Raw genomic sequence first — 26,127 nt, 5'->3', positions numbered from 1 at the left:
GCCATGATACTCGTGAAATATTTGTGAGAAAGTGAGAATTTCTTATTTATATATCCAGAACCTGGTCCTCTGGTAACTCAAAGTACAAGATCCTTTCTTAATCTCATTTAAAGGTTGTGTTATCACTCATAGATCAGAAGTTAGTGGATTGATTACAGGCAGCAAGACCCAGCAGTATACTTAGAAGGTAAGAATACCCAACAACAGCTTCTACTAATATCCTCTGAGACGCCAAACACACACAAAAGTACTAAATCTGCCATCTAAATGAATTCATTTCAGTGCTTAAAAAGTATTCTGTCAAAATTTTGCCAATCTGTCTTTTCTGAAACTAGAAATTTTACATAGACAAAACCAAGTCTTCAAATTAGCTGCAAGTTTAATGCTTAAATGTTTTATTTTACTAGGAAATTATGGGTAAGACAGAACCTAACAAATGCACACAATAATTTTTTGTTTTCTGTAATTTTTAATCTAATTTTTTAGACTTTCAGACAACAAAAATGTGCAGCATTATTTCTGTGAACAACCTCAGCTGAACAGTATTTTGTCTTGTATTACCAATTGTTACATATACCCGTGCATTATACAATCTCTAAACAAAACTTTATGAAGATCATAACTGTTTTTCTGACACATTCATACAGCTGTGACTTTTCCTGTAATTTAAATGTATCATGACTTTTCTAGATTTTTATAATAGTTTCGCTTGTGAGGTTGAAGTTGTACCTGTAGTATACATTAGGTTTGCCTCAGGTGGGTATAAGAGATAAGAAAAATGATGCTTTGTTCCAGAAGATATTCTTACTGAGAAAATATCTCAAAAATTTTTTTTTTCAAGGGATTAGAGCTGCATAAAACTACTGCCATTATCTTATCAGTGACTGTCTCTATCCTGTAGCATATTCCGTAGGAAAACTATATCTCTCTGCAAAGGATTCTAGAAATGACACATGTACGTGTTATCAGGAGGAGCAGAATAACTGATTTCCAAATGTTTGCTGTCTGTGTGACAGTCCCTAAGTACAAGCAAAAACGTTGCTCTTTCAAACTGCAGAGAAAGAAAGCAATAAATCAATGTTATGCTGCAAATGTCAATACTACTGATTTATGAAGTGAGATATTCATATTAAAAAACACCATTTGGCATGCATTTAATGTTTTTATCGCTTCAACTTTATACTTTCCACTTTTGATTCAAAACTTCAAGCAGGTCCAGGAATGACCATTTTCCAGGAAGGACCATCTTTTTCTTCCATTCACCTGGGGATCTACTAACGCATAATGATAACTTACATGTTTTACAAGCTGGAAGCATCACTGAAAATGGAACATAAGTTGATTCCAATTCAGACAAATTTTGTTGATATGCACAGTTTTTTGTAAAATATTCTGTCTCCATACCCCTATTTTCTGTAAGAAATACTGTTATATAGGGTCAGGTCTTCCCCTGAGTCATTAATCTTAGAGGCCTCAGCTGGGAATCTCAAACTGTGAAGCAGCTGTCTGTGCTTAGAAGGAAATGTGAGCAGCCAGAATGAACATTAGAGCTTTTGCCTGCTTGTTGCTGCCATCGTGCAACAACACTTGTTGGATCTGCAACATCAGAAATGCACATTTAGAGCCCCCTAAAGTGATTTAAACAGCTGCTAGATTTAGAGACTTTTCTACTCGTAAATATTCAATATGTTCAGTTTAAAGGCTGTTTCAAATGGAAATGTCTCAAGCTCCAGAAATTCAAAAGAAAAAAATTAATGCTAATTCTTTTCTTTCTTGTAATACTTTGCTGTCTCAATCAGAAAAAGAGATTTTGTAAACTTCTTTGAAAATACAGAAAAAAACCAATAACAAATCAAAAATATGTTCTCCAATTGTTTTTAAGGAGAAATCCTATTTTTCTGCATTACTTTTTACCTTCACTAACTTATAAATCAAAAGTAAGAATAGCAGCTGTTTTGAAGCTCTCATTTGTATCTTTATAGTACCCAACTTGCATGTACAATAAGAAGATATGCAAGGGTGTTGACTGTTCTTATGACCTCAGACCCAGGCCGCACATTTCTATGCAATATTTTGCCAGGAAATTCACCATACATTGGGCACTGAAATGCAGTATCATAAATTCACTTCCAATTAAATTGGCTACATATTGCCTGTTTTGTTCTTTATCCTTGGAGGCTGCCAGAGGAGGTAGAGAATACTGGACTATACCCAGGGCTTTAAATCCATGAGAATTTATGTTTGTGAAACAGCATGCTACTTGGGCCTATAAGCAAGAGATAGACAAGGAAGCAGAATTAGAAGCCAACACACTGAGCAGTTGATGAATGTGTCTAGCTTTGTAAAGAGTCACATCTGGTATTATAACTCTTTCCCTCTCCAAGTTTGGAACCTGAAAACATATAGCCTTCCTAAGAATTTTGATTGCAAAAACCCGAAAACTCTGACGCACAGAACTTTTGAAAACATGCTTCATGCAGGAAGCACTGCTAGCTTAGCAGCTGAGCCAGAGATTTAATGATAAGTATGATGAAGTTTGGTAAGCCAGATACTACCTTCTCTTGATATTTTCCAATACAAAGACTGTCATGGAAATAAATATTATGTTAGTTAGCTTTTCCCTCTTTTCCTCTGGCTGTCTACTTCTGAAGATGCTTTGTAGTTGCTGCTGGTAGTAAGAAGCTTAGCAAAACAAGGATGGAAATGAGGATTTAAAAGAAGAATCAGATGCCACTGGCTAATACTGACATGGAAGTTAAGAACCTAAAAAAAGAACAGTTTGAAAATAACTGTTTACTGACGTAGCAAAGCCAATTATCTTCAAATTATTATCTGCAAGTCAATCAGCTACAAATTCACAGGAACATTATTTCCTAATTTTACAAGAAAATGATGTCATGATTAATTTTGTTATTTTAGGGACTGAGAGGACTCAAATCTGAGAGGTACTGCCCTGTTTACACAAAACAACTTTTTCTTTTTTTGAAATAAGTGACTCACCCACAGATACAGATTTACCACATGAAGTAGTATCAGAAGACACTGAAGGCTGTCTTGTTTGTAAAAGGCAGGAAGAGATATTCTTCTAATGACCTCAGAACAGGAAAGGCAACCTTGCCTTGGAACAATGGCCATATTCTTCCCTTTATTCTCTTCATACCTGTTTTATAAGTTTTGTTCCTACCTTAAACTGTCAGTCAAAGGAGATAAAAAAAAAGAGAGAAGTTTTGATGAAATTGCATTTTCATGAAATATGGTGTTTCCTTTCTAGTTTTCAGAAAAGGAGACAACAACTTTGGTCTAACATGCAATTTATAGGCCAAAGTTTGAAACAAAAAATCTGCATAGAAAATTCCTGCCGAAACAAAGAAACTAATAATTTTTGCAGAATACAAAAAAAATGTATTCACTTGTCCAAAACTCTAAACATGAGCTTTATTTCTATGCACCAAAAAAGGCCATTAACAAAATGTTTGGAATGTTATAAGATTTTAGGTTTCAATAAAATTCTTTTTTAACAGTCCTAACTGTAAGTGGGGATAACATCCATAACATTGAAAGTTTCACTTTGAAAAAGCTTTTACAGATGTAGGCTTTCAAAATAGATTTTTTGTAGGGAATTTACTTGGAGAGTTTTTCCACGTGAACAACAGTGTGCCTGCTGAACACATTCAGAATACCAGTTTGCAGCCAGAACCACCAAACTTGAGACTGCTGTGAACAAGTCTGGTGCATATAATAATTTTGTCTTCCTTTATGAGTGCTGGCAAAGTTGATTTCCTCTACTGCCATTGTACAGTTCTGCAGAAGGGCATAAAAGCCAGTGTTGAGGATAAACTCTGAAACAAGGCCTACAAATGATGATGAATCTTTGACTATAAGAACAGTTAAGCAGGCAAAAAAATAACAAAGTGTAGTTCATGAGGAGGAAATTTCTATGTATGTATATATACTTATAGGTACTTTTGGAGATTTACCGGATCAGCATAGTCTAATCAAAAGCTACTGAGAATTCCCCAATGATTCATCCCCTGTATTCACAGGGAATACTGGATGCTTATCATCTATCATAACAGACTCTGCATGCCCTTGCAGCACATCCAGTTGGCCCTTCCGGTAATTTTCTCCATCTCGTTCGGTTCATAAATGGCCTCCTGAGTCACAAAAACCATTGTATATTAGGAGTCTTACACTGATCTTGTCTGTGGCGGGGCATTTGGAACAAGATGTCTTTTAAGATCTTTTTCAACCCAAACCATTCTATGATTTTACGGTCTTGTTGCCCTTTGCAAAACACTGAACCTTATGAAATGGATGTAGACAAAAGAAGTGGTTTGAACCTACCAAATTCACACCTACCATATCCAAAATTTCTTCATCCAAGGCTAGACTCCCACCGCAATTTTAACCTTCTTTGGAACACTAAACTTCAATGTTACTGTCCTGCAATATCCCCAAGATAGCATTCTTCAAAAAAAGTGGTGGCTGTCCCTGTCTGACACCTTTAACATTTTGGAATTAGCAGCTTACTGTTCTGCAAAAGTGAGTTTGGCTCCTTTGATAAATGCTAGTTTCTCACAGCCAAACTCAAATACAGCAGTGTGGTTTTACAGCTGTCTTGTTTGCAGTTTTTTATGTTTTTGTCAGATTTGTACAGTGCAGCCATAAAATGTAAGGCACACTATGTCTCAGAGTTCACTCTAGGCACTTTATTGAGATGTAAATATCAATAATTATTTATGGTTTTCAAATAACTAACAGATTGCCTTTCAATCATTTTGATAGTCAAAATTGTTTCACAAAGTAGCTCAGACAAACACTAAATCACTCTTTTGTCAGGGGATATGTCACTTATTTCTTTGTTTACTTACTTTTCACTAAGCACTATATTCCCAAACAATGCCTAAACAAAAAAAAAAATCCTCAAAGAAAGCAGCATGCATTCTACTGAAGTATCTGCATATCTTTAATTTTAATAAAGTCTACTTAGGCCCAACTAAGATAATTTTCAGTACTTTAATTTTTGCCTAATAGTAATTTCCTTAATAGATAAGACCTTTCATTCAACATTTAACCAATAAGGAGAAGGATATGTCCTCAGATACAGCTTTTCAACAACCTTCATCAGGATACCTTATAAACAATAAATGAAGGGATTATTAGAAAAGATCCTGAGAGAATGAAAAATTATTCCTTTTGCTTCTGAAAAATATTTTGCCCAAGGTTAGATAGAAGAATTTTGAAAGTATGAGAAACTAAAGACAGACTTCCTGAATCTCTGTCTTAGGACTTTAACTACAAGTCTTGGATGGGTACTGACTATAAAGTGTCAGCATGACTGACAATAAGCCTCAGTACTTGATGATCCATCTACATGTCTTTTTAAAAGTAAGTAACTTTTTAAAATACATAAATAAAAATAATATTTTTAGAAGTAAATAATACCTACCTGGTATGACAAGAGAATGCAAATTGGCAATTTTTATATGAAAACCTGTTGTAATGAACCATTAAAAAAAGGGAAAACTAGTTAGGCACAGTCCTAGACTCTAATGGATACAGTATCACCAGAAACAATGTGTCAGCAACTTTAAGGACTAGGCTAATTTCCTGCTGCGTTTGACAGTAGGGTTAATCTAACCAGAATTTTCATTACACTGCAAGCTTGATATTTGTCAGAGGGGAAAAAAATTAAAATAAGAGAAGCAACATTTTAACTACTTCCACAGAATAACAATTGAAGAGAAAAAAATATCAGGACTACTAAATTAATCTTGCTTTCTAGAATGTCAAATTTTTCTTATGGCAGTATTGATTCCAAGATTAAAAAAATTAATTTCCTAGCATACCAATTAAAATATTTTTAAAAAGTAGAACATATTGTGATATCAAATGTAATGTTACAAGCTGAAATAAATATGTTATACAGAAATATTGAAAACACACACACACACACACACACACACACACACACACACACACACAAAAGTCCAGACAAAATCATTGAAATAAAACATTCTATCATATCAAATGCTCACATTTTTGAAATTAATTCAGAGAAGTCTTGGAATAGTTTCTATTCTTATTATTGAAAAGTTATCAAAATTAGCTGCATGCCCGAAACTTTTTATTGCGCCAAAACTGCATTTTTATCTTTTATAAAGAAATCTGTTCCATTACAAATATTTTAACCAGTCTGGAAACAGATGAGTCCATGTAATCTGCTGGAATGTGTTACAGAGCCTATGGAGGGTTTGAACAATTAATTCCTGTGGCTGGGAAGCCTTGGCTCTTCAATTAGTGCCTAAGAGTTGTGCAGTTCTGTTTCCACTGTTTGAATAACAGAATGATCAAGATGTTAGTCCATCACATACATCCAAGAACCCAAGAATGACTGAGATACATACTGAAAGCACACAGGCATAAACCATAGGAAAAAAATGTATGTAAAGGCTGCCCCAAAAAAGTCTCCTGCATAGAGATTAGGTGGAACAGGGCCATTTCAGGGTCAATTTGTGATTGCTTTCTCTAAAGGAGAAATATTAGATTTCTAAATCTAATCAACATGCAGCATGAGTAGTGTTAGCAGCCACATATTCTCTCTTCATTCTGTAAATACTGAAGCATAGAAGAGAAGCTAGCTTAATTAAATGCTTCCATCAAAAACAAGTTACATTTACTGTTCCTCCTGCAGCATTTCTGTGGCATAAATTAAATACTTTTAAGTCTGAAGTTTATTTGGTCTTTAAACATACTTGCCCAAAGATACTGCTAAAAACTATCATAGGCCTTGTTCTCAACAGCTTTCATCTGTGCAGCAAAGCTCCTGTGTCAATTTGATAGGACTCAGGCATTAATGCACTGTTACCTTTACACTTCAGTTGATTTGGAAGTAACTTATTCCACCAGAGGTGAATTCCATTAGTGTGAGTTGGTCCTAAGACACAGTGTGTGTGAGGATGTGAGGACTGACATCAGCAAAGCAGACCACCTGTGTATTTTTTCTTTGCCTGATTATTATTATGCATACATGCTTGGTTTTTCATTTAGCTCTCTAGTTTAATGTTTACTTGACCCTACAAGAACAAGTTACAGAATATTTGCCCATACGTGAACATTTGGCAAGGCATATTTTTCTAAATAAGACATTGTTCTATTCTCACGATTCATATAAAAGATCTCATACTATTGTGAACATTTAAGAGTTATCCAGGAAAATACCTAACTACACAAAAATGTCTGCTTTAATTTATTGATTCATTTTGGACCATCATGGGAAACTCAGGGCCTAAAAATATCTTACCCATAGGCTTTATGTTCACATTTCATATGCACTGGGAATGACTGACTGTACTAGAGGCCCTTGGTACCTGTTGCTGAAGTTTCTGTACTCAGTATTTTTCTTGGATCGGACTTGCAGCCAACTGGTTGTAATTGACCCTCTACTGGGACAAGTTAGGATAAGAACATATGCCTTTCCTTAAAAAGAGAGAGAGAGAGAGAAAGAGAAGGAAAAAGGGAGAGAGAAAGAGAAATATCACCAGTATTTATTTTAAGTTGCCTTCATTTCCAACTTTTCTGGCAGGATGTCAAGCTTCTGTCATAATGCAGAACTCCAGCTAAAGCAGCTTCTGGAGAAAAAGACTGCATGAGGAATTCTACCTAACTAAAATATAAAATTTAAGAATGGAGCAGAAGAGTTATTTCTGCCCTGCAGAGGAGTCAGTCCACTTGATATTGCCATAAGACCTCTGCATATGAAATGTCAGGCTGGCATCTCTCTTTAGGGTAGTCATTAGTCAATTTGTCATACTTCATGCAAACATAAATTACTAAATTATAACTACAAATGTGACAACCTCCAATAGTCCTTTACCTCAGGCCAACTATTTCTAGGCTAAACAAACTTGACACCAGGCTTCAGCAGCAATTGTAACAATTCCACGAGGAACTCAAGGGAATTACTGGCTGCACTGTATGAAAATATGCAAATTCTATCTAATTCTTAGTCTACAAAAAAAGAACTTAATTTTTAGTAAACTTTTGCATGCAGAAAAACACATTAAAAAACAAAGCTAGTGTCTTTGCATAAATCTTTCATGCAACACATTAAGCTTTAGCGCATGTAAATGGAAACTATCACCATCTTATCTCCACTGGTGAGCTCACACTCATGCTAGCTTCTTTCTCATTTTTGGCATATAAAGCACCTGTGAAATCAGCAGTCCATTCCTAATGGAACTCAGCATCCTCTTCTCCCCATCCCAGCGTGCAAATACAAGTAAACTTACTGAAATCATCCTTTTCTTCTTTAGACATATGCAAAAGTTTTCTGTTTTGAAAACTGCCATATATAAATCTCTTCCTACTAAAGAAATATCAATACTTTATATTTGTACACCCAAAGTTAAAGTTGCAAAACACTGACTGATGAAGTCTAGTCTGTCCTAAGACAGGTGAAATTCCTTACTTAGGCATTGAAATACTCCAACCTTTATCAAAAAATACCACAATGGGGAACGCCCTACACAGCCATAGACTCCTGCAGTATCTTTAATAAATACAAATATTTGGTGGCACTATTAGGCTTTGCTTTCAAAAGACAAATCAACAGTATCTCAACGACTGCTAATGCTACATTAGGAAACTGATGCAACATTTAGCAGATAATTTAACCTCTCCCAGTCTATCCACAGCTCCCAAAACAAAAGCCACGCACTCCTGACTGACAATTCAACCTGAACAGCACCTTTGCTTGCAACAGAGATGCACCCTTTTCCAAGTCACTGATCAGAGCATTAAAATTAGCACAGTCCTTACCATAGACAGCATTCATAGCAGTTAAATATAAACTACTGAAATTATAGCAATGTCTTGTAGAGACTCAGTGGATTATAGTAGATTTATGAAAAAAGAGCAGGCTAGGTGGATGGAAATAGATGTTCCTTCTTAGGTGGTAAATGGCTGCTGAGCAGCTGCATGTCTCAAGAGGCAAAACAAGGAAAGGCCTTTTCCGCAAGGAAAAAGCAGTACTTGTCCTCCACGAACGCACTTCTCGCCCTCCTGCAAACTGCTCACCTCTCGTCTCTCAGTCCTCCCACTCCTGTCCAGCCCCAGCTGCATTTCTGGGCCCATAGGAGCAGTAATGGACTTACAAGCTATGTAATTGCTGTGGGTGATTTCATCAACAGCAGCCGCGCAGCCTCGGGCCAGGGGGACGTAATATTAGACAAGAGAGCATCTGTTCAGTTTTATTTTAACATACCAGCCAGTCATGGAAAAAGCATTTTTCCTAATTGTTGGGATGAACACCAGGATGGCATTAGCCTGGACAAAATGCCCATGAGCTACACTGCCACCCGTGACAGCAGGTACGGCTGGAGTCCATGGAAGTGTCCATAACAAAACTGGCTGCAGCTGCCTTGCAGTCCCAGCTCAGGTATTCACCCATTCACCATCAAAAGGAAATTGGCTCCTGACACACAAGTAGTTCTGCAGAGAAATTCCTGAATAGTCATGGGCACTCCTGCTTTACAGATGGAAAAAATAGATCTCATACGCTGTTGGCAGGTGAAGATAATCTCAAAAAGTATTAAATTATGCAGAATGATAAAAGTTTTCTGTATCTTTGTTTCTTTTTCTAAAGGAGAAGCTTAACCTCTCCTATGGATTTAATGCCATAAATTGTTGCAGCCAAGATGTTTATAGAAGACATGTTATCAAAACTGGAATCATCAAGAAATTGTATCAGAAGACACTGTTTATGTACAAGTATAATTATGCCAGTCTTTTCTTTTTTTCTCCCCCCTTTTTCTTTCCCTCTTTTTGTTTCCTTTGCATAGATCCACTTAAATCCATCTCTTCGTGTGGGCAAAAGCTGACAGTTGCATGACAAGGAATGTTTCCCTTTATAAAAGCCTACTTCCTCTCTGTGTAGTTTTAGCCTCATTGAAATGTTTCCTATTAAGCTCAATCAAGGCAGCAATTATCTAATTACTCACTTATGCTTTTCCAGTCAAAAATTGTACAACCAAGCATATTAGAGGGCTGCATACATGTTTATTATTGCTTTTATACGTCCCTATTTGGGTTTAAGAAGCAATCAAATATTTTTACAGTACTTTTGCACTGCCCTTAAGTCTGTTTGCTACAATTTTATACTACAGCAGGTCACAAAACCACTTCTATGCCTCCTACCAATTCCACAGTAGGTAGATGGTAATTTCAGAATCAAGTTACAAACTCATTTCATACCAGTGGGCTTTGCATGAATAAGTTTGTAAAGAAGAAATGATCCAAGGGAACTTTTAGGTCTTCTAAAATGCACCACATTTATGACAAAACTCAAGAGAAAACAGATTTTACAAGGCCTCCAAAAAAACTACATCTTCTATACCTCGATGTTTCCTTTAGAAAGATCCTTGAAATCACGACTATCAATGGTGAAGGTGGTTTATATTCCTCAAATGAGATATGCAATGAACTTATTGCCATAAAGAATTATGGCAGCCAACCATCAATGAGATTTTTTTACTAAAGTACAGCAGAAATTACACTACATGTAAATGTACACTGTGACATTCTTGGTTGGCTACCAAGTTCTTGCTCTATATGTAGACTGCTATAATTTTGTTAATTCTCTGAAAAATACTTCTTATTGATAAATTATTTTTTAAAATTATCAAAATTTTTAATGTTTGATGCTTTTTTTAGAATACCTGAAGACTTTTTTCCTCAAGGCATGAACAGTATTGTATTAAAATGTCTTCACAAAATTTTAGACCATGCAATACTTAATGACTTGAATTCATTTTAGGGATTATCTTTTTGAAACTGACTTGTGACTTTGGACACCACATTTTCTAGGCTCATAACCTAACACACTATAAAGTAATAGCTACATTTTCAAAATGGTGCTGAGCAACCATCCATTGAAACCTAGACCTTTTTTCCCACCCCACTTTAAGAACTCAAAATCTAATGGCTCTTTTTCAGTGGCACTTGAATTGCATCGATTGGATCATGAACACTTAAAGCTCCATTTGAAGCCTATAAAGTTCTTCCCAGGTCCAAAGTTGTTTTCTAACTGAGCCTTCTCAGAGTGGTTCTTCCAACATGATTTTAGCTATAAAACACAGTACTCCTTCATGCTGGTTGGTTTTTATACACAGAAGCCTCACAGAAGTTTCACAGAAACCTCTATTCTGTGAGACAGATTATAGCAGAAGCACAGGCACAGAAAACTTCTGACCTGTGTTACAGAAATACCACAGCCTTGACTCTTCACATAAGCTTTTCTGCAACGCATGACAAGGATGACTGAAAAATTCCCTTTGATTCCATGTGATCCATAAACAAAAGGCTAAGTCATTTTATAACCCTTACCAGTGAAAGAATAAAAAAGACAAGACATACCAGCTAAACACTTCCTGCTTGCCCTGAACGGTGCCTAGAAGGGCACAAGACCCACTCATAATCTCACCTTCACATCAGTGCTGGGGGGACACTGGGCTCATGTGTAAGAGAACAGCAGTGTTCTCTGTGGCAGGGAAACCTCAGCCTTCCTGCAGGGATTCTGTCTTGGGCTGCAGAACATAAGCCAGTTCAAGCCCATTCAACTTTTCCTCCTTCTCAGGCTACAGATGGATTCTACCTATCAAAGACAACTTGTTGCTTCTTCTAAGTCACTTTATCAATAAAGAAAGATTGAAATTCATGAGAGTATTTAACCATTTTAAACAGGAAGAAGTAAAAAGCACCAACTATTTAATAAAGACAAAATTATTTATCAGTCAAGGTTAATGAAGAATTAATGTTGCAGAACATGATTCTAGAAATACAATTGCATTGTCCCCTCTGCATGAGACATGTTACATGTACATGGTTTTAAAGCACACACACACAGTTAGTCTGGAAACACTTAGGAGTGACAGCCTGCACTGGTGTGTAGGAAACATTGTTAATTTCTAGACCCAAGACATCTGTGACAAAAGTAGAACTAAATTGTGTTCATCACATGGCTGCCCTTCATTGACTTGCAGACTATAATACTTTTTTGTCATCAGGTTTTGAACATATCCTGTTGTCTAGTTTTTAAAGTGAAGATGCTAATTCTTAGGAGAAAGGATAATTTTACAGAAAAGAAAAGAAATTTCAGGCTTATGTTGTCACAGCTAGAATGTAAATGGATACTTACACAGTATTTCATAAATTCATGCACTGTTTTCCCACCACCTGACTGTGATGTTGTTTCATATACATTATCAACAAAAATGCAGCTGCCTGGACTTTCTGGAAGATATATGTACAGAGCACACACTCACACCCCACATACATGAAGGTAATATCCATGTGAAAAATTGGAGAGATATGTAATACTCATGACTGCATCACCTGCCCACTAATCCAGCTCCCTAGGAGGTACTCTTACATTCCAAACTGTTGAGCAGCTTCCAAAAGTTGCCACTGAAAGGAAAAATAATAAAAAGAAAAAAACAATGAAAACAGCCCTAAACCACCAAACATGACAGTGAAATCCTTCTCCTGTTCATTTTCTCTTACATCTCTACAAAAATATTTCCCTGAATTAAACCATGAGCCACCTCCATCTGAACAAGATAAACAAAGCCAATTTTAACTGAATTTTTAACTTCTACCTTTAGAATGATACACCAAAATCCAGCCCTTTTCCTGATGGATTTTAACATTAGAATGGTATTGACTAAAAAGATTTATTCTAATAACTACAGCTATGATGAACTGTTCCAATTTTAAAAAGCATTGAAAGAGTCAGAATTCCCAACATCCCAATGCAATGATTGCTGTATCCTTAAGAATGAGCACAAAGAAAATCAAGTTGCACAGAGATTTTAATTCTTATTTAAAACCCTCCAACCCTCTGATATTACAATATAACTTTCAGGGCAAAACTGCTGTAATTACAGGAAAAATATGTTCCATGTAGTTCTTTATATTACAATAGAAAGACATTCTTAATATCTGTATCTTTATTAGGGCTTTCAATGATAGAAAACTTCTTGTTGCCACCAAGATGGCACAGAACATGGTAAGATACAGAAAATGACCCAGAGGATTTAGAATAACGATGCATAAAAATGTGCAATCTCATGCACTCTATGGCACTACTGTAGTTCCTTGTATAAATAAATAGGTCTGCAGAGCAGGTACACCTCAGCTTTAATAAGCTGTGGTCCCTATATTAGATGTTATCCAGAAGAGGTTTTTACAGTGGTATCTCATGTCTACACAGTAATATCAAGTCCTCTAAACACTCATAGACATAACACAATGACATGAAGAGTGGTGCTGAATTCAAGTTTTAACTGTAAAGAAGATAGATATTCCAGCAGAGTTGTCAGCCAAGAGCTCTGATATGGAAGAATAGTTCATTCTTCTGTCAATAAGCTATTTGGATGATCTAAAACAGGTTCTATGTTTTTGAAGTATAAACTAACCCCAATACTCTTGACTCTTGATTTGTATCCAGTACAGCTGCCACAATGCTAAGAATATTTTTTTTACCACTAGAGTTGTCAAACACTGTAATAGGCTGCCTAGATCAGCTGTGGAATCTTGGACTTTAGAGATATGGCAGCTCAATTGGATAAGGCCAGAGCAGTCTTATCTGACTTTGACCTGCTTTAAGCTGGACCAGATCATCTCCTTATTACTAGAATAATACACTCATAAGCAATAACTGTAATAGCAATACTATTAACAACAAACTGAGTCTGTAAGACAAAAAGCTCCACATGATATGTAAACCAAACAAAGTAAAACATATCAAAATTTCCTATGAATATGTACACCAAGTAGAACGTTGAATTTTTTGATCACGCCTCTCTTTAGATTTCCTTACTCTTATAAATTGAGATCTGCCATGACTATAAGCCAGATACTTCTGAGATGGAAATTAACTCCATCTCATTAAACAGTTAAAATGATACATTTGAATGAGGTTAAATTTCTAATTAAAAAAGTTTAATTCAATTGTAGTGATTACTTGGATACGCAGAAAAAAACTGACTCCTTTTACAAAGATAAATCTTTGAAAATTACAGAGGAGTTAAAAATCGTATGGACTAGGTTTTAGAACAAGTTAAGGTAGATACAAGCAACACAAATAGAGAAAGAAAATGCAAATAAATGGAAATTACAGATCTGTATTCTGTTAGGATTAAAATCACATAAATGCTAAATTATTAATAAAATATTTGACTAAGATTTCTGGTTTTATGACATAAGTTAGTACATAGAGAATTTTGACAGTAAATACCAAGAGCAGTAGGAGAACAAAGCATAAACTATAGTATTTAACCTAAAAAAGTTCTTCATACTGCTGAGGATAAATGCAATGGAAATAAATGAAAGATTTATTAAAAATAGCTACTACTTATTAATTTTTCCTGAGGCCAATAAAATTGAAACATAGAAACGTTAAGAGCAGAAAGGGAAAGGACTAGGAGAATTAAAATACTTAAAATCTTTAATCATTGCAAAGTCAATAAGGCCAATGGGGACTGAGAACATGATGAAAGTCCCACATGTACACGTAAACTAAAAGAATGGATAAAACATATGTAAAACATGAACATTTTTATATTAAAAAGATCAGTGTTTCAACTATTACAGCTCTGTCTGATTAGCAAACTGATATAAGAATAGTGAAGGCTGGTCTGTACCATTTACCTCACTGACTCTCAAGAAAAACATGATGTCAGGATCCAGATGGTAGGCGGTCTTTGAAGAGAATATGTTGATTTCACATAACACAGGCTCAATTTAAAGTGTATGTGGAAATAGACAACGAACATCCAGAGCACAAACCACATGATATTACCTTTGTACACAGATATGTAACATTGCAAATTCCTCCAAATTAAAGGTTAAACTGCTCCCAGAGGATGAGCAGTCTAGCCAGCCCCACAGCAATGTAATCAAGTTACAGAGCCCAGAGCAAGTTAGAAGCCATTGGGACAATCGCCTTTGGACTCCACTGTAGAGCAAGACTCTGCTGCCAGTAGCTGATTTTCCACAAGTGAGAATCTGTGTTTAAAAACAGTTCTAATCCATTTTGCAGCAAGCACCACAGCCTAAACATTAAGATGAAGCTGGAAACAGTCAAAGTCTAGCTGCCTTATTCATGTGGAACTGTTTCCCATGTTCTCACTAATAAAAATTCAGTCAGTGTAGTTTTCCTTTTGTCATTTCACAGAGGATATACTGCGTTGTACCTGCTATTGTATTACTTCTGAGACTGTAGCATCTGGAAATTTATATTTCTGATTGGTTTTTTTGGGGGGGGGGCTTTTTTTTTTTTTTTTTTTTTTTACTTTGCCTCCCTTTGGAATTTTCCATTAAATCATCATTAAATAGAGAAATTACTTGGTTCCCTCCCTTCTATTAGTTTCACAACTCCAGCTTGCTCATGTCTGTTTGCCTTCTTGAATTTCTGGCAACATCACATCCCACTCCAAGCAGCACAGGTGAAGGATGAACCTCCACTGGTACAATTATTCTCTGGGACACAGCACCAGGGGACTCATCTAGCATCCAGGAAGGAAGGGTGGTTAATCTCTTCAGGCTGGAGGGAATTCAAACCACACTGATTTTTTGTGCTTGTCAATAGCAATTACATAACAAAGAGGGCTGCTCTATCCCACTCTCAGATGACACATTCTCAATTTGGATCCTAACTGGATGAAGCACTCACTCTGCAACTTTAGAAAGGCATCTCAACTGAAAAGTGGATCAAGAATCCTCCCATTGTTCCAACGTATTGACTTTCCCTTCAAAAACACTTAATTTTTTCCATTGGCTGCTCCAGTTGCTTAACTCTCAACTCTGTGTTCTTATTATACTTGTAAAATTGTAATTTTTAGCTACTGTCAGTCTTAAACTGAGGGCAGCAGGTAGGTGTCCTGGACACCCTCCTGTTAGGTTCTTTTTCTATCACCCCCTGATTTGATGCTGCAGACACCTAGAGCTGCCAGTCCCTGGTTGCAGCCACAGTGCATGAGAACACTGTGAGCCTAATGGCACGATTTGCTAGCAGCTGTGCCTCCAAGTCAGCAGGAGCCAGCAGTATTTTATGGTAACAGTGCCATACAAAACAACGATAAGCAGCACATGGCTACTTTGCTCTGCCTATTCCTGAATCTCACTCTGTTCCTGATGTAAGTGTATGCTGTACAACTATGTGTAAGTTCAACTTCTGGCAGTCAAATAATTACAGAGGACTTCCAGTCTAGCCCCGGCAAGCTCCTTCCAAAGATCTAGAAACTCACTTCAAAAGAAACTGCCACAGAGCATTTTGTCTAGTGGCTTGTCATTCAGTTTGGCATAGCAGTCATCTTTTCTGTCCAATTGTTTCTCAGCTAAAAGCACATCCTTTTCTCAATGGCCATCTAATTCATTTAGTTGAGACATGCAGCAAACATCACACTTTCCAACTTGCTCAAAACTTAGTCTTATAACACCTTCTCTCACGTGAGCAATCATTACTGAGGTTCACTATAAAGTCATATCTCCTTTAGAATTAGTCTCAGCAAAAACATTTGTCTCCTAATGCAACAATTGCCAAAGCATATTAAAAAGGGATGTGAGAAAGTAAACATATATATGATGATGTAATTGATGATGTGAAGCATAATAATTAATTCCTTTTTCAGTCACTAAATCCAGCATATCCTCAATACTAGACACTCCTATATAACTTCATCTAAATCTACTAAGAAGCTTTATTTATAATGGCCTTTCAAAAAGGTGCTAAGGATGGACCCAATGATGCCAGATGTTAAGAACTCTCAATTCCAGTTAATTTTAATGAGAGCTGAAAGTATCCTGAATGTCTACCCTAGTTGGTACTTATGACCTCACAGTCACACTGGAATGCCTGAATCCTAGTAAAATTAGCGAAAAGAAACACACAGCAGTAAATTAAAGCAAATAGGCCCATCCTGTTTTCAATTCACTGTTAAAAATGTCTGTGTTCCTGCTCTCTCCATGAGTATGATCCTTTTCTACCTGTTTTCTCTCTGTTTTATTCTACTGCAGTGACCAAGAAAAAAAAACCAGATGCACAAGCTCATGCTAAAAAATCAGAAATGTCTTCCCATGCCATTCAAGCTTCACAATATTCCAGATGCCTGACTCTCTCTGCACAATGCTGTGAACTGTGATCTAAGTTTTGAGAATATTCTGGTACTACACAGTTAGAGGTTTTTAGAGGATAAGGAAGCAATATTTCCTACTGATCCAATTTATCTGAAATGTAATCATTTTCTCACCCTCCCAGCAGGATTACAGAGACAGGCAGATTTGAATTCATACCAACATGAATTAGAAATCTAATATTAAAAGTAAAACAACAGGATGTATAGTTTCTCACAAGCTGCAGTTAATACATAGCAAATACAGGCTAAATACACGGTTTTCCAGAGATAAGTGAGGTTTTCACCCACATTTCTATGAAAACGGGGAATAGAAGCTTCCAGACTTTTTGCCTCTCCTACAGCTGGAAATAGTGATAGGAACTGTAAACTCAGTTTGGAGGAGGACAGACTGAGGGCATCTGCCTCAAATTATGTTGGGAGCAACTGTGACATAGTATGCTTGTGCTCAAATAAATGAATTTCAGTGCACTGCCAAGATTATGATTTCTAGTCTGTCTCAGTCTCTACCTCTATTTCTTTTGGCTCTAAGCAAGGCAGAGCCAGAGACGCTCTATGATTTTCCTAGAGAAATAAAAACGGCACAGCCACAGAATCCAGTTATCTCAGTTCAACTAGTTAACATGCATCAGCTGAACCATGAAAGCTGCCTTTGTACCCATGCTTAGCCCTAGGAAGACATGCTTGTTTCATTTGCAGGCCAAACTATTGACAGAAGGCTAAACTCTAAAGCACTAATAAAATGTTCTTAACATTGAGCTTTTGGAATCTGAGCTAGAATTAAAATTGAGGATCACTAAGCTCCTCATTCTGTACAGTGGTTTTAAGAAACCCATGGTGTAGTTCCAAGGAATACACTACACTTAAATTTGCTTCTCCCAAGACTCTGATATGATATATCAAGAACTGAATGGGTACGCAGCAAAGTGGTACAAAACTACTCTCTAGAAAACAGAAGTCAACTTTTTGGTTTGGGTCCATCTTGCATGGATTTATTCCTGCGTTTACCTTTAAAAGAATGAGAAGCTGGGCTTCTCATGGGACTACTTAAGTGGGCCAATGGGACTACCTAAGTGTGTAAGACACCCCAAAATCACTAGCCTAGTTTCCTTGCACTGAGGAAGCCTTAAAAGTACGTTCTTTATTGCATGGGGTGGCATTTATCTCATCTATCACCTTAGGCAAAAAGTCAAGTAACTAGTCTAAGGAAACAATTTCCCACTAAATCAGGACAGATAAAAGTTTCAGAGGAGAACATTTGCCCCCACTTTAGATACCAATCTTAGGACAGTCTTGGACAAGATGCCTCTCACTGTGCACTTTAATACAGGAAGCTTAGATAACTAGCTTAGACTAGACACTGAATTTATGCATGGATAAAATTAAGGAAACCTCTAGAAACTCAAACCATGTGTGAAAACTTCAAAATGTAGAATTGGCCACTGAATGTAAAATTATATTAACCTCATCAAGAGAGCCGGATAAAGAGCAATACAATTAAAGCAAACAGAACCACCAAAACCATTCGTTGTTGATGTTTTGGTTTTATTTTCTATTTCTTGAAACTGAGTGCATTTGAAATCAGTACTTCATTAGTAAGAATCATACATACATATATACAAATCTACCACATGTATATACTTTTTTAATATATACCTTAAGTTCTTGTGATAACTTCAAATGAATACAGTTCTGCTGCTGTAGAAACACTCTTCCCCAAAGAAGTCTGACTAAAGCAAAATAATTTTACATATAAAATTTCTCAGGACTCTGCGCTCCCTGTGAGAAACTTGGAAGGCAAAGAGAAACAATGGCCTTTTTCCACCTTTTTTTTCTCATTCAACAAAACCAACTGTTAATTCTTTAGCAACAATTCAGATACTGTGGACTAACTACAAATATGACCTCCAAAATAAAAGTCTAGAAAAGAGAAGAACTCTCTTTTAATCTGATGTTTTTGAAGTAAACATTTATCTGAGAAACTTCTCCAGAACTGAAGGATATTGAAGAATCAATGTACAACCGCAAGAAAACTGACTTTTATGCAGAACACTTTCTAAATCAGAATATTTTCTTTCAGATTTTGAAGAAAAATTTTGACAGCAATGAGTTTTTGATTTTTCTCCTTACCTTTTCTTGATGTCCAATTTTTTTTAGCAGGTCTGAAGCAAAGAAGCAATACAGAAACACAAGGTATCCTCACACAACTTATTATACTGAAACTAAAAAGGTAGTGGTGAGGACATATTTCAAAAGATCTCTATGTATCCTACTCTTCTCAGTTCTATTAAAAAATTCCCTAGCAAATTCCAGTGACAGCATAGCAGATAGGACTTTCTCAATCACACCTCACATGCACACCTCTCCATTTATTATTATCCTATGTGTATAGAATAGAAATGTGCACAAGACAATCAAATATTTATTTGTTCATGATGCTTTAAGAACACTTAGATGATAAAATATCTCAAAACACATAGCATATTATCCAAAACTCACTGCATCAAGTTAAAACAGAAGTATAATTTTAAAAGTACTACTCGGATTTTAACTTAACCCTTCCAGAAAGAGGTAGATCATTAGAATGAAGATAATTTATGAAGTCCTTGAGTATTAAGTGACTCTCACACTTAGTGAGAGTGAGTTAACAGCATCACACAATGCCCAGTCAGCTTTGTCAAGCTCCTGACACGCTGAAGAGCTGGACTTCTCCACAGTACTCAAGTATTTACATTTTGGAAGAGATGTAAGTAATAACTTCTTCCTCAAAGTTACCCCCTCAGTGCTTTAGGTGTGAGTAGGAACACACACAAATTAAAAGACTCCTGCTTTACAAGAAAGGAGGACAAATTTCACAAAAATGGAAGAACACTGTACTTTTAAAATGCTAATGTTAACTAACTTTTCAAGTCAAGATTGAATGCATTCTAAAAGAAAAATATTGCAAAACCAAAGAGAAAATTCAATTCACTTATAAAGAAACTACTACTCAAGTTGCCAGCCTTTCACTAATTTCCAGTATGCAGAATATCCAAAAAATGAGAATTACAGGAGCTCCTTACTTAAACTCACACCCAAGGGACCTCAGCAGTGAAGAAAAAAATCGTCTGCATTTTCTCAATAATTTGTAGAATTCTGCTGTATTTGTAGCTGAGTATTACTACAAATTAAGAATCTTTCTTCTTGCTAGGGAGCACATGGATGCAGATTCCCACATTGCTGGCTACATGTTGGATCAGAATTTGTGCTTTGTTTTATACTGTAGCCTTATTCCATTTCCCTGGATAGCCTGATACTACAGTCATATTATTTGAAGTTACCAAGAAAACAACACCTTACGCATTTTATATCATTATGTGTACGTATAGGTGAAGTACTGTTACACAGGTAAAATTAAAACCATACTGGGCAAGTGAACTTCAACAGTAGACTTGAGCCTGCTGTGATGTGATGTGATAAATGAAGGAGCTGTAAATCTCTGCCTGTCTTTGGTTGGCATCCAACTGGAAATTAATCTCCCATCATTTTTCTTTAAAGCTTGGGTGTAATTCCAGAATCCTGGCCAACATTTCCTTTCTTAACAAAACAGAATCAACACACCTATAGATGTAAGAGAGCTATAACTGAACTTACGGCAGATGCCACATTTGCCTATTCACAGCACCACCAATAATGACGAATGCTACTTTGTAAAAGACTCCTCAGTATTGAAAAATAGTATATAAAACCATTTTTAATATGCATATATATAAAAATGGATTTTGAACCTAAGCAGTTTTGTTTTGGTGGGTCCCTTAACATATAAGCAGTAAAAGTTACAGGGATGTTTTATATTCTCAGTTCCTCATAGAAATGGATTGGGAAAGCTGTTTCCAATACTTTGCCAGTCTACATTTTAATAGGGAAAAATAACTGCTGATTATTATGAAACAATGAGCCACATTTCAAGTAATCCAGCCAATCAGTAGAAAGGATTTTAGGCCTTCTGGTTTATATTTGTGTGCAAACAGCTGTATTTCATTTTTTTAGCCTCTTTGTTTTCCAAAGCTTTTAAACTTTTTGTCAGATAAAATCCCTGTTGTCATGGTGGCCAAGACACCAGCAAAATTAGGGTGGAGGAAGGGTGAGAGTTATAGTGGAATGAAAAGCCCCCTGGCTTTAAGTCTGTAAAAAAAACACCCCCCAAAAATAAAATGAATGTGTAGAATAAGAACAGTTCATCTGTAGGTAAAATACTGACTCCAGAATATACTACTTGGAATTGTAAATACTGGTTACTGTTGTGATCTCAAATCACATTGATAGCTGCCTGCTAAAAAGTAGTATTAAAAAATACTCTGTCACACAAACTTGACATAATAAAATTCCTAACTTCCTAATTTTGCTAACAACTTATAAATTCCTTGGGAAAGTGTTTGGATTTATTTTAATAAAGCAGTTGTGGAAGAAAGAACACTGGAAGGATTCCAGCTGCAGTACGTGCAGTTCTTAAAAATCAAAAATAAAAAAATAATTTCATGACTTTGTAGCAGTTTATTGCCTCTTTTGAGATTTACTTTAAAATTTAATAAGTTTTTTGCTCTATAAAAACCTGAGTAGAATTTCAGTAGGGTCAAAAAGTCTAAATCTAGCTGGCACTGCAAATTAAAACGAGCTTGGTATTCCCAGTTCAGACCTTGTGGGACAGAAGTTAATGTCACAGAACTACTGTATACAGAGTATAAATCTATGCTCCATATTCCAAGTACACCATGCATTGGGCTTTCACACTGTCTTGATCAATCCTATATTTTAGTGTTATGGGAAGCTTTGATTAGGAAAGTCCCAAAAATAACTAAAAGACTCAGCAGACAGTCTAAAAAAAGAATACATCATGTTAGGCAATGGACAGAAGTCTGAGCAGAGAAGGGCAGAAGTCACAGGGCATGAATTCATCTGTGCCTTCAATCTGTTCAAAAAGCAGCCACTTCAGAGACTGGGGAGAACATCCAAAAGAAAAACGTGGCATTTAAATTCAGTAGACCAGATCCAAAGACCTGCTCAGAACTCCCTGACCTCCACATACAGCCTTCTCATGGAAAACACAGAAAGCAGTTAAAGCAACCTTTTAAATCTTTTCACCCTGATATGGCCCAAATTGACCCTCAAATTCCATGGGATGTTTTGCTGGAAACTAATCAGAAATGCAAAACGTACTTCTTAAAAATTGTTTATATTCTATGTAAAATTGATTTTTTTCCCTTTAATACTAAAATTTGCTCCATCTGTTGAGAAAACAAAATATTCTAAATATATACAGAGAGTAGAACTGCTTCATTCCACTAGCTATATCCTGTGGTAGATGCATTTTCATCAGTATGTTTGTCTTGCAGACAAAATGAATATCAGATGGTGGTTCTGAAAAAGGGCAGACCTAACATGAGGTGATTAGTTTCAAAAACAGATTTTTATTCTTGATAAATTATTACCAAATACAATCATCTGTTGATTGAGGATATAAAACAGATTGGTCATACCATAACCCACGGGTTAAATGAAAACCGGAAATAATAAGTTTATTTAACATAGTCTTGCATTAAGTTCCTGAGCAGTGCAAATCTAAGGCAAATAATTAGATTTCCAATTTAAAGATATACATTTGTTAAAATCAGACATTTCTTGAGGTCATCAATGCCTTTATTCACTAATATATCTACATTGTGTGCTATATATGCATACAAGCTTTTACAAATGTGTAAAATATATGTATAAATTTATGTATACATGTATAAATATATCATTTCAGCTTGTAACCAATGATTCATATACTTTGTACGAGACTTATCAAATGGAAATGCCATTGACATTTTATTTAATTAAAGCTGATAATCTATTACATTTGTCGATTATTTGTGAAGAAAATAAAAGAAAACTGCTCATCTACAAAAGTAAATTCTAGTTGAGTAGTACAGAGAAAAAAAAAAGTGCTTCTTACACCAGTAGGAGTCCTAGATGCAAAGAATTTCAACTTACTAAAAGCAACTCATAACAATACTTGCCTAGATATTATTGAAATCATGACATAAGTAAATATGGGCATTTAAGGAAGAAATTATGCTCCTCCCAAATTATATTCTCTTATTTAAAATCAATTATAGCTGCACTGTGTTTGACATGAAAATAAAAAAAACCAGTAATTGTAAGTTTTCCCAACATTCACTTACAGTTAAGTAAAAATTCTGACATATTATCATATTTTCATTGGATTCTATGACAGGTAATTATCTAGGAAACATTCCCTACATAAAAGTTCTCATGACAATGATAAAGCCATGAATATAAGCATTCCAAGTTTAGTAGCACAAACTTACAAAATGAATTCACAGAAATTTCCCGTTCTTAGAGACAGTTCTGTGACAAGATTTAAAAAACAAAGCTATCTGCTAGAAGTGTTTACCTTCTTTATGTTCCATTACCTGGAATTCTCCCATCAACCATAAAACTTAATTTGTTCTTCTGTTAAAACTCCTAAAATATATGCTAAGTCAATAAAAAGCTATTGGTTTGTTTCTGTTTTATTATGTTTTATTCTGTTTTATTATTTTATTATTTATTTACTCTGATATTGTGCAAATTTTCATATATAAGGAAAGCTTCACCCTTACTTATGCTCCAGCTCTCAGTAGCAGGTTTATTCTTACAACATTCAATATTCATATACATTATTATCATACTGGAGGAAAAAGCAGAGAATTTTGCATTCTCAAGTAGACAGAACTATTTGAAGTGAAGAAACATCAACATCACTAATTTTACTTTAAAATAATTCTGAGATTTTGAACGCTTTCATAAAGGTAAGTGATTTTGAAGATTGCTTCTGAATAGGGTCAATTGAATTTTACACCTCCTCTAAAGCACCCAAAAGTACCCAAGCATATAAAGTCCCACTGATGTGCAAATAATAATTATGGGTTTGTTTGAGTCTTTTTTTTCCCCAATTTACTGTAATTCTGCAGTAAGTATCAGAATTTTCCAAAATATGCCTATATATTTTAATTAGGCAATTATTGTATTTCAATTAGTTAATGAAACTTACTGTTTAGAAAATAATTTTGTTGCCATTTTTTTCTGCTATTCAAATTATTAGAATGGTAATTTACTTTATTTTATTCAATGGTTTTGCGTCTTCATGGCAGACTTTTTCCAGATGGGAATTAATGGGGATCCCTAAGAAGTTTATTGTGGTTTCTAGCCAGAGGAATCTAAATATTTCTTGCACTACTTTTTGAGTATCTTTTGTTCATTCCATGTGCTATTACCCTGGATTTGATATAATTAACTCTTAAGCCAGAGACTCCTCTGAATACCATCATTTAGTTCATAAGGCATGAGGCCCACTGAAGTAAAGGGATCAGCAATCATCATTAGAACATCATTCATGTGAAGTTTAATTCTTTCCTCCTTATCAGACATCTGTATTTATTCTCCTGTTGTAGCCTTCTCCGCACCCCACTCCTGATTTTTCGCATGGAAGAGGCTCCATGGCTCCTGTGAAATGCACAGGGGATTGATTGGCTCACAGTCTCTTTGGTGAAGCGTACTTTTTTGTATTCTGCTGTAAGTGACATGCAGGAGAGCACCTACCTTTGATTATTATTGCATTTGCCATCTTTGTAATATGAAACAAAGATGGCAAGTAAACTTATACAAAGAAGTTTAAATCAGACAGGAAAGGTGGAATAAGCAGCATGAATGGGAAAATACAAAAATGCATCCTAAGTCTTTCTGTCTTTCTCTCCCCGTAATCATAACAGCCAATAAACCAAACTTCTACAATATCAATGACTGACAATTCATACCAGTCAAGTAGAAGCTCAGGGAGTATTTCTCAGCATTTATTATTCAGAAGACCAGAGTTCCTTCACTGAAATGGAGTCATCATCTTAGTTCAGCACCTTTTCAGGGGACATGCAAATTAATACACGGACTAATTTTGTCATTTTCTTGTAAATTCTCTAACTATTTAACAATGTACCAAGGAATCACCATCTTCACAGGGGTATCATTAAAGAATTTTAAATAAGGGTACTCTGGCGTTTTCTATTCTTCCTTTCCACTCTGCCTCAAAAGCTTCTTAAGTTTAGTTTTGAATATTGCCTTACCTTAGCAGGTAATTTTCACAAAATATAAGTATCATTGCTGAAGAGACAAATTTAACCATGCTTAAGTAAGCAAATAAATCACTTGAACACAACATTACATAGCTCCTGAGGATCATAAAGCAGGTCTAGCATGGAGTTGTCACTAAGAAACAAAGACAAATTACATTTTCACTAACCAAATAACTTCCTATCAATGGGCTCAGCTGTGACAACACAAATGTTTGTCTTCTCTTTTTCTGCTCTAGGACTAGGAGCCAAAAGAATGCTCACTCACCACTGTGGATGGTCCCACAAAGAAGCTCACTATCTGAGTTTTCCACGTTGAATTTTTAGCTTTGTTTTTATTTAGTATGCTCCAGACAGCATTTGTTTGATCTATCATCTTAAGTAAGGTGAACAACTGGCAAAGTCTGCACCTGCCTCACATCTCAAGAACTCAGACTATGTATGGGCAGTGTATGGGCTAAATATGTATAGGTTTTTCTGCCAGGGCTGAAAGTATGCAAGAATACCACTCTATGATTGAAAAAGTACAAAAATAATGTGCAACCCTTTCTTCCCATAGGTAATGACAGTGAAACTCTGAACAATTTTTTATTCTCTAGCATCAACATCAGCAGAGTGTGTTCCCATTTATCTGAAAAGGAGATTTCTGTGAGTCTTTTAAGTATCTGACAAAAGGTTTTACAACTTTTGATGAAAAAACAATTACCAAAAGTACAGTCCATTTTCACGAAAATTTTCTCTTTACCCCTTGGGGTCCAAAGTGTACTGGCTTTTTTCCTTCCTGGCTC

General features: G+C 35.7%; 1 protein-coding gene across 5 annotated transcripts in view; it reads right to left on the bottom strand.

The window, feature by feature from the left end:
- SLC25A21 (solute carrier family 25 member 21) overlaps positions 1-26,127 on the bottom strand; it is a 231,216-nt gene that overhangs the window by 147,495 nt on the left and 57,594 nt on the right. Inside the window, exon 1 of one of the 5 annotated variants that reach the window (XM_063160349.1) lies at positions 14,710-14,777. The exons of the other annotated variants lie outside the window; for them this stretch is intronic. The gene's annotated coding sequence lies outside the window, so the exon portion shown is untranslated. Of the gene's footprint in view, positions 1-14,709; positions 14,778-26,127 lie in introns of those variants that run through there. 5 annotated transcript variants of the gene reach the window in all.

The sequence above is a fragment of the Melospiza melodia genome, chromosome 6 (genome assembly GCF_035770615.1).
Source record: "Melospiza melodia melodia isolate bMelMel2 chromosome 6, bMelMel2.pri, whole genome shotgun sequence".
NCBI classification, from domain to species: domain Eukaryota; kingdom Metazoa; phylum Chordata; class Aves; order Passeriformes; family Passerellidae; genus Melospiza; species Melospiza melodia.
Note: the sequence above shows the minus strand (reverse complement) of the source record. Positions and strands in the feature narration are given on the sequence as shown.